Source organism: Mus caroli, chromosome 12, assembly GCF_900094665.2.
Source record: "Mus caroli chromosome 12, CAROLI_EIJ_v1.1, whole genome shotgun sequence".
In the NCBI taxonomy this organism is placed as follows: domain Eukaryota; kingdom Metazoa; phylum Chordata; class Mammalia; order Rodentia; family Muridae; genus Mus; species Mus caroli.
The window spans coordinates 60,145,283-60,157,400 of NC_034581.1; positions in this window are offsets into that span (position 1 = coordinate 60,145,283).

The following is a 12,118-nucleotide window of genomic DNA, read 5'->3' on the forward strand; positions in this document are numbered from 1 at the left end:
CGCGCAATTGGATTGGAGCAGAAGCTGTGTTCCACTCNCCAGAAGTCTTAAGATCCTGTGGCAGGTGTTGTGGGTAGCTGGCGAGTGTCAGCCGACCCTGCGCCCTCGCTACACCGATGCTTTTCTGCCTGAGTAGTTTCTATAAGTCTCTAACAATAGCACATTTGCATAGCGGGTTCCAGGAGGGGTCAGGGTGGGTCAGGGTGACTTTCTTTGAGTGAGCACTCCCAGAACCCAGGAAGTAGGTGAGGAGAGGAAAGTTGCTATCTGTTTTATGATTAGCATACCTTGGGGCATTGAATCACAAAGGTCATTTTCTCCAGCCTGGGCCTAAAGGCCTAGTTTTTGTTTTTATGTTACACTTTTTTCAGTTGTCAGGCTTGCATGGCAAATGCTTTCACCCATTCAACCATCTCACAAAGTCCCTCATTTGGTATCCTTTTTGTCATTGTTGTTGTTCAATAACATTGATACATGGCTGCCTATTCTTCATCAAGTCCAAGCATAAAAGAACGATTTTTACCTAGGTCTTTGAATAAATATTTTGAATGCTTTTCTCTTGTTAATATTACAATTAGTTACTTTTCTGACCATGGCAAGTTATAGAAGAAAGAGCTTATTTGGGCTATGGTTCCAAAAATTAGGGTCAACAACGGGCAGGAGAGCAGGCAAGTGTCAGATATGATGGCTGAACCTGGAAACTAAGAGTAGAGAGCTCACATCTGGAATTGCAAGCAGGAAGCAGAGAGGACAAGCTGAGACCTGTACAAGGCTTTTGAACACCTCCCTCCAGTCCCATACTGCCTCCAGCTAGGCCATACCTCGTAAACTAACTCAGATTGTACTACCAAGCAAAGACTCAGTTGTCAAAGATCGGAGGCTCTGAGAGACACTCTCATTCAGACCACAAAAATATTTTGTTGTTGTAATGGAGATACCAAGCTCGGACTTTGAGATAGATACGGAAAAGGTCTTATACCTTTTGATCTAACTCTAACATAAAAATTGGCTGTTTATTTATTTTTTTAAAAATGATTTGCTGTTCCAGGAAATTGCAGATTAAAAAAAAAAAAGCAAGTAATTTTTCTGCAAGTTATTTGGTCTCTTTAAAAAGTATACACGGTAGTAATTGTATAATTAAGGAATTTAATGCAGGTGAATTGTAAACTAATTTAGCTATGAACATCAACATCTTGAACTGCAACTATGGGAAATGCTTTTTAAATTAAGCACTTTTTTTTTTTTTTAGTGCCAACTGCCTTGCCAATTCATTATTCTTTACTCTTTTCATTTTTTTTTAATCTTTAAAAGCTGACTGCATGCTGGGATGCCATAAGATTTCTTTTTTAATCAGTCTATAATGATAAGGGTCACATTTCAATATCTGCAGTCTAAAAGCAATGTACCTCAGGAGCTTGGCTTTAATGGTTTACCAGCATAGCATGGGGTAATGGTTAATGTTTTCGTTTTAAGTAAAGGATTGGAATTAACTTTTTAAAAAAGTGCTAGGCTCCTGATAATGAATATCTACTAACTGATGAGGTGAGGGAGGGTGGGTTTTTTGTGATTAACAGTGAAAGAAGATGCCAGCTCAACCTAGCTTCTGTGGTGATTAACATGTGGCAGTGGGCAGTGATGGGTAGTGAGCACCAATACTGTGGGAGGTATCACGTTCTCAGCATAACAGCCCAGAAACTACTGTGCCCCCCCCAGTGGACGGGATGCGTTAAAATGAGTAGAGCAACGGAGCAAAGGCTGCTGGGTAACACTCTCACTCCAGGTGTTGTAAGGAACAGCTTGAGTCAACAGTATGAAGGGACAAGACAACAGGATAAATAACCTAGGAAGGATGAAGGCCTTGATGTGCACAAGTTTTTTGTTTTTGTTTTGTGTGTGTGTGTGTGTTTTATTTATTTTTTAATATCCTTGATAGATGCCAGATTTCATTTCGCTAGGAGAGTTCTTAGCAATAGGAGTTTGTAGAGTCCAGTCTTTTCCTCTAAGCCATAGTGACTGATGTTCTAATAAGGGAAGGCTGGTAAATCCCCCCTCTCCCCTCCCCACACACTTTACATTCATTTACTTCATGGGAAAGGTTAGGCCTACAAAGAACCAGCTTCTGACGCTATATCACACACAAGAAATTCTGGAAGTTTTTCCTTTCTTTTAAGATATAATTAATATATTTTGAGAAATAATTCTAGAAATAAGATGGGGGAAAGGAATAAAAAAGACAGCTCTAAGAATTTTAAAATGTAAATGTTTATAAGCACAGATACTTTTAAAGGCAACATTAAATTACTCCACGCAATGGTTATCATTGTCTGAAATGAGCTGGGAGCTTGAGTATCAAGAGCCAGGAAAAGCTCTTAAGAGGTAATGGCTTTGGGGAGCAGGGCGGAGGTGTCAACAGTAACTTAACTGATGGCTTACATGAAAGGTAAATGGACTAGCTAGTCCATGGTTGAAAGGATGGTGTATGATGTAACCAGGTTCTGAGCAGGCACTTGAAGGCTGAGCGTCTCCACTGATCTGTGTCTCAGAGTTTCAGCTTGTTTTTGTCAACAATGCGTTTAGCAAGATTCTGTTGAAAAAAAAAAGTCACCAAGCCAACAGTTAATAATAAAAAACAGAATTGTTAATATTTAAAAAAAAATTGGACAAAATTTTCAGAAATTGCATTTATCTGGAGATAAAAAGCTATACCATTTTCTTGGTATTTAATAATAACAGTCTTTACATATATATATTCTGTGAACTGCAAAGACTAAACACCATAAAGCTCAAAATGTTCCAAACAGTAAATGGATTAAAATTAATTAATTTTACTTTTAAAATTAAGTAATTAGTCATAATGAAAACTAATTAACTAATTTTAATTTAAAATTAATTAATTCATCACAGGCAATTTTAAAAAGAAAAACTGCAAATGGCCAAAAAATATGATTTTTAATGTTCAAAATATTTTGCTATCAGAGACATCCACGTTAATACTGTTTCAAAAGTCCCCTTCATCCCAGCCAGAGCAGCCATTATCAACCCTCTAAACTCCAAATCAAATGGCCACAAATGGTGGTGAGGAGGAAGGGAAAGAGAAAGCCCGTCTAGTGCTGCGGGAAAGTCCAAGTAGGGAGATATGTGCGCCACTACTCCATCCTTAGGGTTCTAGTGCCATGCTGGCCAACTGATGTGGTCATCAATGTCATATCTCAGTGCCTCACTTCTTGGGAAGTCTGCATGGTGCCTTCTGGCACCTTGAAAGCTAGCTGTCAGGGACAGTATATTTGATTCAGTTCTACCTCAAGGATCCCTGAGCCCTGTTAATGAGATGCGTGGTGTCTTCCACCATAGTGACTTGTCTCTTACTTCTTAGGGGCAACCAAAGGCAAAAGTAAAAAGTTCCATGTTTTAGGAGTCTCTTGGACAGCCCTGACTACCAGGTCAAAGGAGGACTTCTCAAGTGTGTATTGGGGTTTAGTTTGTAATCCTACTTGAAAGGAAGAATGAAACACACTTTCATATTGTTCATAAACATGAAAAAATATTCCTGTACTTAGGAATCAATTCTATGGCCTCACTGGGGAAATTTTTTTTGAAATTGACTCAGTAAATAATATTTTGTGCATATTTATGAATACCAGAAAGGAAAAACAACAGCTCTAGCACATACCAAAAGGTTCAAGACTCTCTGTAATACATAGAAAAGCAATTCATCTCTGGCATTCTGTGCCTTTGGTTGAAGATTCCAAGTAACAAGTAAAAGAATTTAGAAGCCAATTGGCTTAACTTCAGGCAAATCAATAGTAGTTTCTAAACTAGAGGGAGAAAAATTAGATGACCAGAGCTCATTTGGGCAAACAGTACTCAAGGACCCAAAGAGGAATTACATGGCCTAGAGGAATCTCTCAGCCTTTGGCGACTTGACGTCAACCTCAGTCGATACTTTGTTTTAAAACTGAGACAAAAACAAGGATGTGGGTTGTTTAAATGATGAGAAGATAGATTACAAACAGGGGAAGATGCAGCAAGTTTTTCCAACACAGCAGGAAGGAAAAAGAAGAGCAAGTTACTGCATCCTGGTCACGCAGTCCTCTCAATTTTTTTTTTTTTTCTGAGACAGGGTTTCTCTCTATAGCCCTGGCTGTCCTGGAACTCACTTTGTAGACCAGGCTGGCCTTGAACTCAGAAATCCAGAAATCCACCTGCCTCTGCCTCCCGAGTGCTGGAATTACAGGACTTGTCAAGATGCTGTCAGAAACTGCGTGACTGTAAGCAATGGATCATGGGAGAGATTAGTGAGGTGCTTCGTTTTTATTTCCCCACGGTTTGTGTTTCATTGTTTGACATTTATGGGAAGTTCATTGCTGCTTTCATTCTTCAGAGAGTCAGCTCTTGTTTTCCCTTGGTCATGGGGTTGAGCAAACAATTAGAGGAAAGTGAAGCAGTCCAAGTCTGTGTCTTTCTCTCTCTCCCTTTTCCTCTCCCACTCTTATTCTTTCCCTCTCTCTACTTCTCCTCTCTCCAACAAGTCAATATAACAATAACACCAAATCATGCTTAGAATTTCAGGTTTTAAGCTGAGCTCTCCAAAGGACCTTTTTATGATATAATGATGGCCGTTGTTCTATTTGAGGCAGCCACTCCATTCTCCAGAGTAATGTAAGGTGAGAACACTTTCAGAATACCAAAGAATTCCAAGTCTACAGTTTTTGCTTCTGTTGCTTTGACCTCAATGGTTCTGGAAAGAAAGGAATGTCTTCAGACATATTTTGTTTACTAGATTTAATACTTTATGTTATAGTACCATTTCTCAATTCTTCCTTGTTCTTTGTCAATGGGTAGGTAGATAGGATGCTCAGCCTTTATCTATAACAAGGGAGAATTAATTACCCTGAAAACCAAAGCCTTTATATATTTTTTGCTCTGAAGATTCAGAGACTGAAAGTTATTTTTAGTACCAGGCCCCAATTACCCTGGAACTTATTAAGACAATACACATTAAAATGAACTGTTGAGGAGAAAATGCCTAAGGTTGGGAAGACTTGTTCTTATTAACCATTTATGGTGACAATTTACATTTACATTTTTGTGCTTTCCTCTTTCAGTAGATTGATCTGTCTCAACAAACACCATGTTTACAACTTGAAAAATTATTTTAAGAAGAGACATTGAAATATTAAAGTAATGAGCCTGCAACATTATTAATGTTTTGCAGGGTGCTTCAAACTTTTAATCACTTATGAACCTTCTACTTTGCCAAGAACACCTGTGTGACATTTAGGGCACTGGATGAAACTGTAAGTCAAATAGAGAAGCAACAGTTTAATGTTTGCTGTGGAAGGGAAGAGAGATGGTTGACAAGACAGTGGTTGATGCTGGCTGGTAGCTTCCACGTAAATATCAGGAGAAGGATTTGGTGGTTGAAAATGAGGTGAAGTCATTGCAGTTACTCATTCTATGTATCATCAGGGACTTGGCTACAGAACTAAATAATTTCAGAAGTATAAAATTGCTAATGTCAATATATGTAGTCCAGATATAGGGTAAATGAGAAGTGATATAATCTCTGTTTTGTCTGGACTGTCTGAATGTAAAAGAGCCTGTTGTCCTGGCATAACTATTCCTAACACATGTGTGGCCTGCTTTCAGCATGTGTCTGTTATCAGGGCATGGTAGAGCATGCCTTTAATCCCAGCACATAGAAGGCAGAGGCAGGTAGATCTCTTTGAGTTCAAAGTATAGTGAGTTCCAGAATAGCCAGAGATGTATTGTGAGACTCTGTCTCATTCCCTGAATTCCTCTCCCAGAGATGGTGCCTGGTGATTTACCATGTAGTTTGCTCATTATAGAAACCCTCCTATATACATTGTACCAAGTCCATATAACCAAGATTATAAACACCATACCAAGTCCAAATAACCACGAGATAAGGAAAAAGGATAACAGGCCAGGTCTAGGATTAGGTTGTAAAAGCTATCCCTTCCATCCTTTTCTTTTGCCCTTCCCTCCCTCCTATCTATCATCGTTTACTATAGGGAGAACCAGATTGCTTTTCAAGAACAGCCTCGTGGAAGAGAGAATTAGAAACTTCCAGCAGCTGTTGAACTGAGAACAGGATAGCCTCCAGCCTTGTCTCATCACCTCAGACTGGGACTATATCTTGACTACAAATTCAAAAGATTCTGAGACAGAATCATGAGCTAAATGTCTCCCAGATTCACTACCCAAAGGCTGGTGAGATAATATGTTTGTTGCTTGAAGCAGCTAAAATGTGGAGGTAATTTGTTATGTAGCAATAAACATGAGATATAGCTCCTATTCCATTCCCAATAGAGTCTTGCTTCAGATGAAAAATTATAAGGTCACTTTGCATAAAAGATGCCAAGAGAGTCTTACTCATGAACTTATTAGGGGTTTTTATTTATAGTGAGAGATTTAATATGTAGCTATTTATGAAAATTATCAGGACAGAGGCATTCAATATTGTCTGAAGTCTAGATCTGTAGATTTCAGAATCATGATAAAGTAGATAATATTCTTGGGTTTAGAACCAAGCTTGGTTGGGTTTGAATTTTGATACCAATATTTACTGTCCTTGACTACTTATTTTGCTTTCAGATGCTTCAATTTTAAAATATGCAAAGTGGAGGTTATAGTAGTCCCTCCTTCACAGGGCTTTTGAGGCTAAATATGTGTAAAGTACTTAAATGATGACCAGAACACACAGCGTTCAATAAAAATTGCCCTTTAGTATTGCAAGGAAAAATTGAGTTGACATTTTATCTTCGCTCTATTTATAGATAAATAAATAATCCTGTTCTAATGGCTTCTCACTGATTCATTCATAAAGTAATTTTATATCCTTGCCATGTGTCTTGAGATTTAAGGTAGAAATATGTTATCCTTTAAAAAAATTTTTACAAAATAGTTGGGAGTTTTTCAATGTGCTTTTATGCATATCATTTATTTTAAATAATGCATATAATAAAAACCACAGATGGCTGTTTGCTTAGTCGTGGCTTGCTTTGCACGGTTCACTTTTACAACAGTGAAAAAGCAATGCACATCCAGAGTTAAGCAGGCATAGAACCTTGAACTTTGTCTTTTTGTCAGAGTGGATAGATGCAGCTACACAGTCTTTAAATATGCTGGGCACCTGAAAGACCTGCAGCTTCTAGTCCATAACACCATCACCTACAGAGCCTACAACGGATACTCTACAGTGTCCCATGATGCTAAGTTCTGGTCTTCTGTGGGTATAATGTTTTAGATGCATTATTCAATGAAAAAGTTTTCAATTTAAGATGGGTTATTGAGACATACTATATCACAAAACAACCCTAAGTTAGGGAACATCTTGTACATATATATGTGAATGACCTGCATAATGTGTGCCTTAATCATAAAAATTACTAAAGTCAAGGACAAGATGATAAGGTGCAGATTGGACTCAAGGAAAAGTGGGAGTAAATGAAAAAGGAGGCCATGGGGCTGTAGAGTGGAATCAGATACATTTATGGGAATGAGGGGACACTTTTAAATACTGGGACTTTCTGTAAGGGCCCAGTGAATGGCTACATCCCTGTTTCCTGAGCAGTGCTTGGTATAGAGTCAATTTCAAAGAAATAGTTGTCAAATGGACATGTTGAAGATAAAGGATAACTACTTAAAAAGTAAAGAACAGTGGGCATTGGGTCATGTGGAGAGGACAACCAAGGGCCCACTGGCTGTAGCCTAGCTTTATTGGAAAAATCTGAGAGGAGGAGAGATCTTTTGATGACATGAGGGTGGAGATCAGTTGCAGACAATGAGGAAGAGACAAGGTTTTCCACACTGTGGTGACACAGGAAACATGGATTCTTCTTGAAAGTATGTTTGAAGAACTAATGTAGATGGTGTGGGAGGTATGATGCTAGGCAAACGGATGGGAACGAGGAGAAGGTAACAGGGCAGGTTTCAGAGTCAGGGCTGGGGAGTTAAAGCTCTGGAGAATATGGAGGGAAGTCAAGACAGAAAGAGGAGGGAGGAGGGGAAAATAACACCAAGTTTCTTTGAAAAAGCCTCGAGAAATTATAATGTTTATATACATAAACTTATACACACACACACATAGTGTACACACACACATAGTGTACACACACACACACACACACACACACTTTAAATGAAGTTATGCCACCTGGGCTTACAATGCTGCCTCCAAGAGCCATAAAGTAACAAAAACTCTATTACTAGGTATTGTTTTTTTAAACTGTTGGTCTGGGGAGCCCAGGAGACTCCCAAAGACAGTGTCAGCTGTTGCTATTGTTCTTAGTTATCTCTTGGTTAAAGGTAAGCCCCTACTGCTGAATACAACACCATTATGTTAATAGCCTTTTCATAAAGAGAGACAATTCTTGATGATGAATCTTCACTCTCTTCAAAACGATGCTTGAGAGTCAGTCAGTTCAATAAATAAACTTCTCAAGGTCATTGTCTCCCTGGGCTATACTTTGTACAAGGCCATCGTCTCCCTAGGCTGTACTTTGTACATTTTTCCCTTTAGGTAGAGTATAGAAAGTCAGCCTCTAGAGATAGAGCTGTAAAACTTCTCAGAGGTATAAGTTATGTATTTTATTAACACGAGAAGAAATCGAATGGATTTCTCATCTGTCATAGACCTTGTGCTAAGGAAAATGTTGCAGTGTTATGAGGTCTGTGCTACTCTAACATTCTGAAGGAGATTAATGACTGCCTATCAATCCCCTAAAGATCCTGCATCTTCATATTCATTTCTTTCCCTCCTGAATTAATTTTTGCCCCTTTTTATTGCACCAAAGAAGCCTTACCTTACTAAGAGATTGCCAAGTCACATCATCAAGTAAGCTTAACATAGAAAAGAAATGTAGGAAAAAAAAATTCTAATGGCCATCACTGTGTTCTCTAAAACAGCTTTATTTTCCATGAATAAAGGCCTCCTGTGGTGGTATTCTTTGAATCTATCATAAACACTTATCAACCATGTAAAATTAAACTCATTATTTCCCTTCTAGAAGAAGAAAAGAGAATTCAAATGATTTATCCTCTATCAAGAATGAAATAAATTTTAGAGGACAGGTACTCTCTATTTAAATTTTTTGACTCATCAAAACTATAATTTGTAATTGTTTCGCCAGCTAGAGTTATTTAGTGTGTTGAGGGAAAGAGGTTGGTAGAGTAAGTACCTGTAATTTTCTTATAAAATCCCTTGCCTTTGCCTCCTATCTTAGTAACTTCTGTTTCCTTTCAGCCATATATCACAGCACTCCAGCTGGGTGCGACATAGTAGTTACAACAGCTTCAAACTTTGTAGGAGTTACAGATAACACATTTGAGCAAATTCTTTTAGGCAGTAGTGCCACAGAGATGCTTCTCTGCTGGGACTCCCTTTGGCTGCTTTTCATTATGTTATGGCTTAATCCTAAAGACCTGGAGAACTAGAGAAGCCTCGGGGTTTTGATGGCCTAGCTGAGGAGAGAATGTGATGCTTGAGGCATGTCTACTTTCCTGTGCAGCTTTGAAGAAATGGGTATGAAGTGAAAGCCCCTGCCATCCACAACAGTGAGTGCGTATTTGGCCTTTGCTTTGGGCACCAAACTGGATTTTAGTCTTTTATCTACTCTATCCCTAGGCAAAGGCTGTTATCATTCTGTCTAAACTCCATTCCACAATTACCTGGCAACAGCCAGGTATGCTCCTCCCCTCTGTTACCTGGCAACAGCCAGTTAGGTCTGACCCACTATAGAAGGGGCTGCTTGCCCCCTCCTCTCTTTCTTGCTCTCTTGCTCCCTCTTGCCCTCTTGCTCCCCCTCTTTCCCCATTCCTCTTGCCCCCTCAATGTGCTCATGGACTGCCTCTATTCTTCTCCTCTACTTCTGTCTCTCTGCCTTTCTCTGCCTCTACTATCCTCTTAACTTCCCTCCCCATGCCCTGAATAAACTCTATTCTATACTAAACTGTCTTGTGGCTGTTCCCTCAGGGAAAGGGATACCTCAGCATGGGTCCGCTGAAACATCCCCTTCCTCCATACCTCACTCTACCTCCATAGAACGTATCTTATACCTCTTTATCTTTGTATAAATACATCAGTTGTGGTTATTTCAGTACAACTTTTACAGTGGTTTTATAATTTGTGGCCAACATTTTTGATTGATTCTGCTACTGAGTGAAGATGGAAGACTTCATCCTGGTCACTGCAGATAGTAGAGGTCCACCAAATTTTATTTAATTCACACTGGGTGGTAGAACTTGAAATTTGTCTTTAAGACTCTCCAAGGCTTGAGTATTCTCTCTTATACATTGTCATTTGCTTTTTCTACTTAATATTTTCTAGTCACCAAGAGTTAAATTGCAAAGAGATTTCTAAATTCTATGACCTAAATTTTCATTGGGTAAAAATGAACTAGTATTGGATTTATTTGACTGAAAGGAAGTCTGTGGAGCCACAGCCAAGAAACGCAGGAAGAAGAAAATGCTATTTTTCGATGAAAGAAAGATTGCCTGTGTGATGAGATACTTATTTTGTAATAAATAGATATGCCTATTTAAATTTGTGGAGGGCTGTAAACGTCTTTTATACTTACAGAGTGACACGATGCTTAATTATCTGGTACAGCTTGCTGATGTGTTCTGCGTGCAGGTCAAGGTGTTCACTTAAAGAACACTCCACTTGCAATGTTCATACAGGACATAAAGAAACTTGGTGCCCCAGAGTTTTAAAAGCCATTAATCATGTTGAATTAGGACAGTTAATCAAGCCTTAGACACTGACAAAAGATCATCCCTGAGGGTTTTTACCTTGAAAAATCTTAGAAAATGATGGTTTTGGCTTTCTACTTGGCTGCCTTAGTAAGCCAATTCATTTTGTTTAAAAGAAGCTCAAGGTTAACAGCGGCTTGACGATGTCAGCTTAAAGTGGTGCTTTCCCTCACGTACTTGGTTATGACGTATGCAGTGGGAGGAACTGTCAAGAAGAAGCCAGCAGATCGTCTAGGAGCAAATCAAGTAGAAAAAAGGATCAAGAACAGATTCCAATTTGTCTTCAATGAAAATAGTTAATGTTTAGTTGAATAGTTGACTTGAAGAAAAGCATATTAATAATAAGTTGATAATGTTCTGGGTTATACCAGCGGATTGATTGAAGAAAGAGAGTCATCGTAGGATAAATTTAGGCTTCTCAGCAGCAGGGGGATTGGCCACTGAAGGACTGAACCCTGACAGCTAGCTTCCTAGAAGTTCTTTTTATTGCTATACAAAAAGGCCACTTTAGCAAATTAATTTCTGCATACCAAAACTTCTTATTGGTTCTAAAGGTTGTCTTGAAAGACCCATCACCTAAGCAATGCTCAGCCACAGGAGACTTCCTGGTTTGGCAGCCTTGTCTTGGTTGATTAAGTTAAGCAAAGGCTCTGAGAATCTTTCAGAAGGACAGTTCCATAAAAATCTCAGATAACAATCACTGACAAAGGGCTCCTGCAAAGCCTAGGTGCCCTCTCTCCAGATTCATGCCAGAGACATTGATTCTATTAACATTCTGCTATAGCAAATGATGGGCTGTGCTGCTGTAAGAAGATTCAGAAGCCTTGGACCAGGGCATGGTATGTTCCCCTGAGGCAAACAATCAGAGAAAATACCCAATTCGGTTAATTTCTGAAAATTATATAATTCCTGTAATTAACTTCAAATGAAAATTTCTTAATCAGTTTTTTTTTTCTCTTTGGTTCCCCAGGGTTCTCCCTGGTAGGAAATCATTTTGGAGTCAAGGGTGCTGGGTTCGTGAAGTCCAACAGAGGCAAGTGTCTTCTTAATATAGATGCATGAGAGACTCTTGATAAAGAGTCTTCACAAGGGACAGATAGATATTCAGAGGTGATTGGAGACTGAAGGATCTTTCTGAAGTCAGGTAGACTGGAGAATAGAGCCTACTGCAAAAACAACTTTAAAACCCCAGACTTGCAGGTTGACTTTCTCCAGCGTAACTGTACAAGTTGATGCATGACATCACCACCTACGATTTGAAAGATGGAATGAAGACACTTTGCACTGAAATACACTTTGGCGTAGATCTGTAGAGTTCAGGTAAATCCGAAGCTTGTTTTTT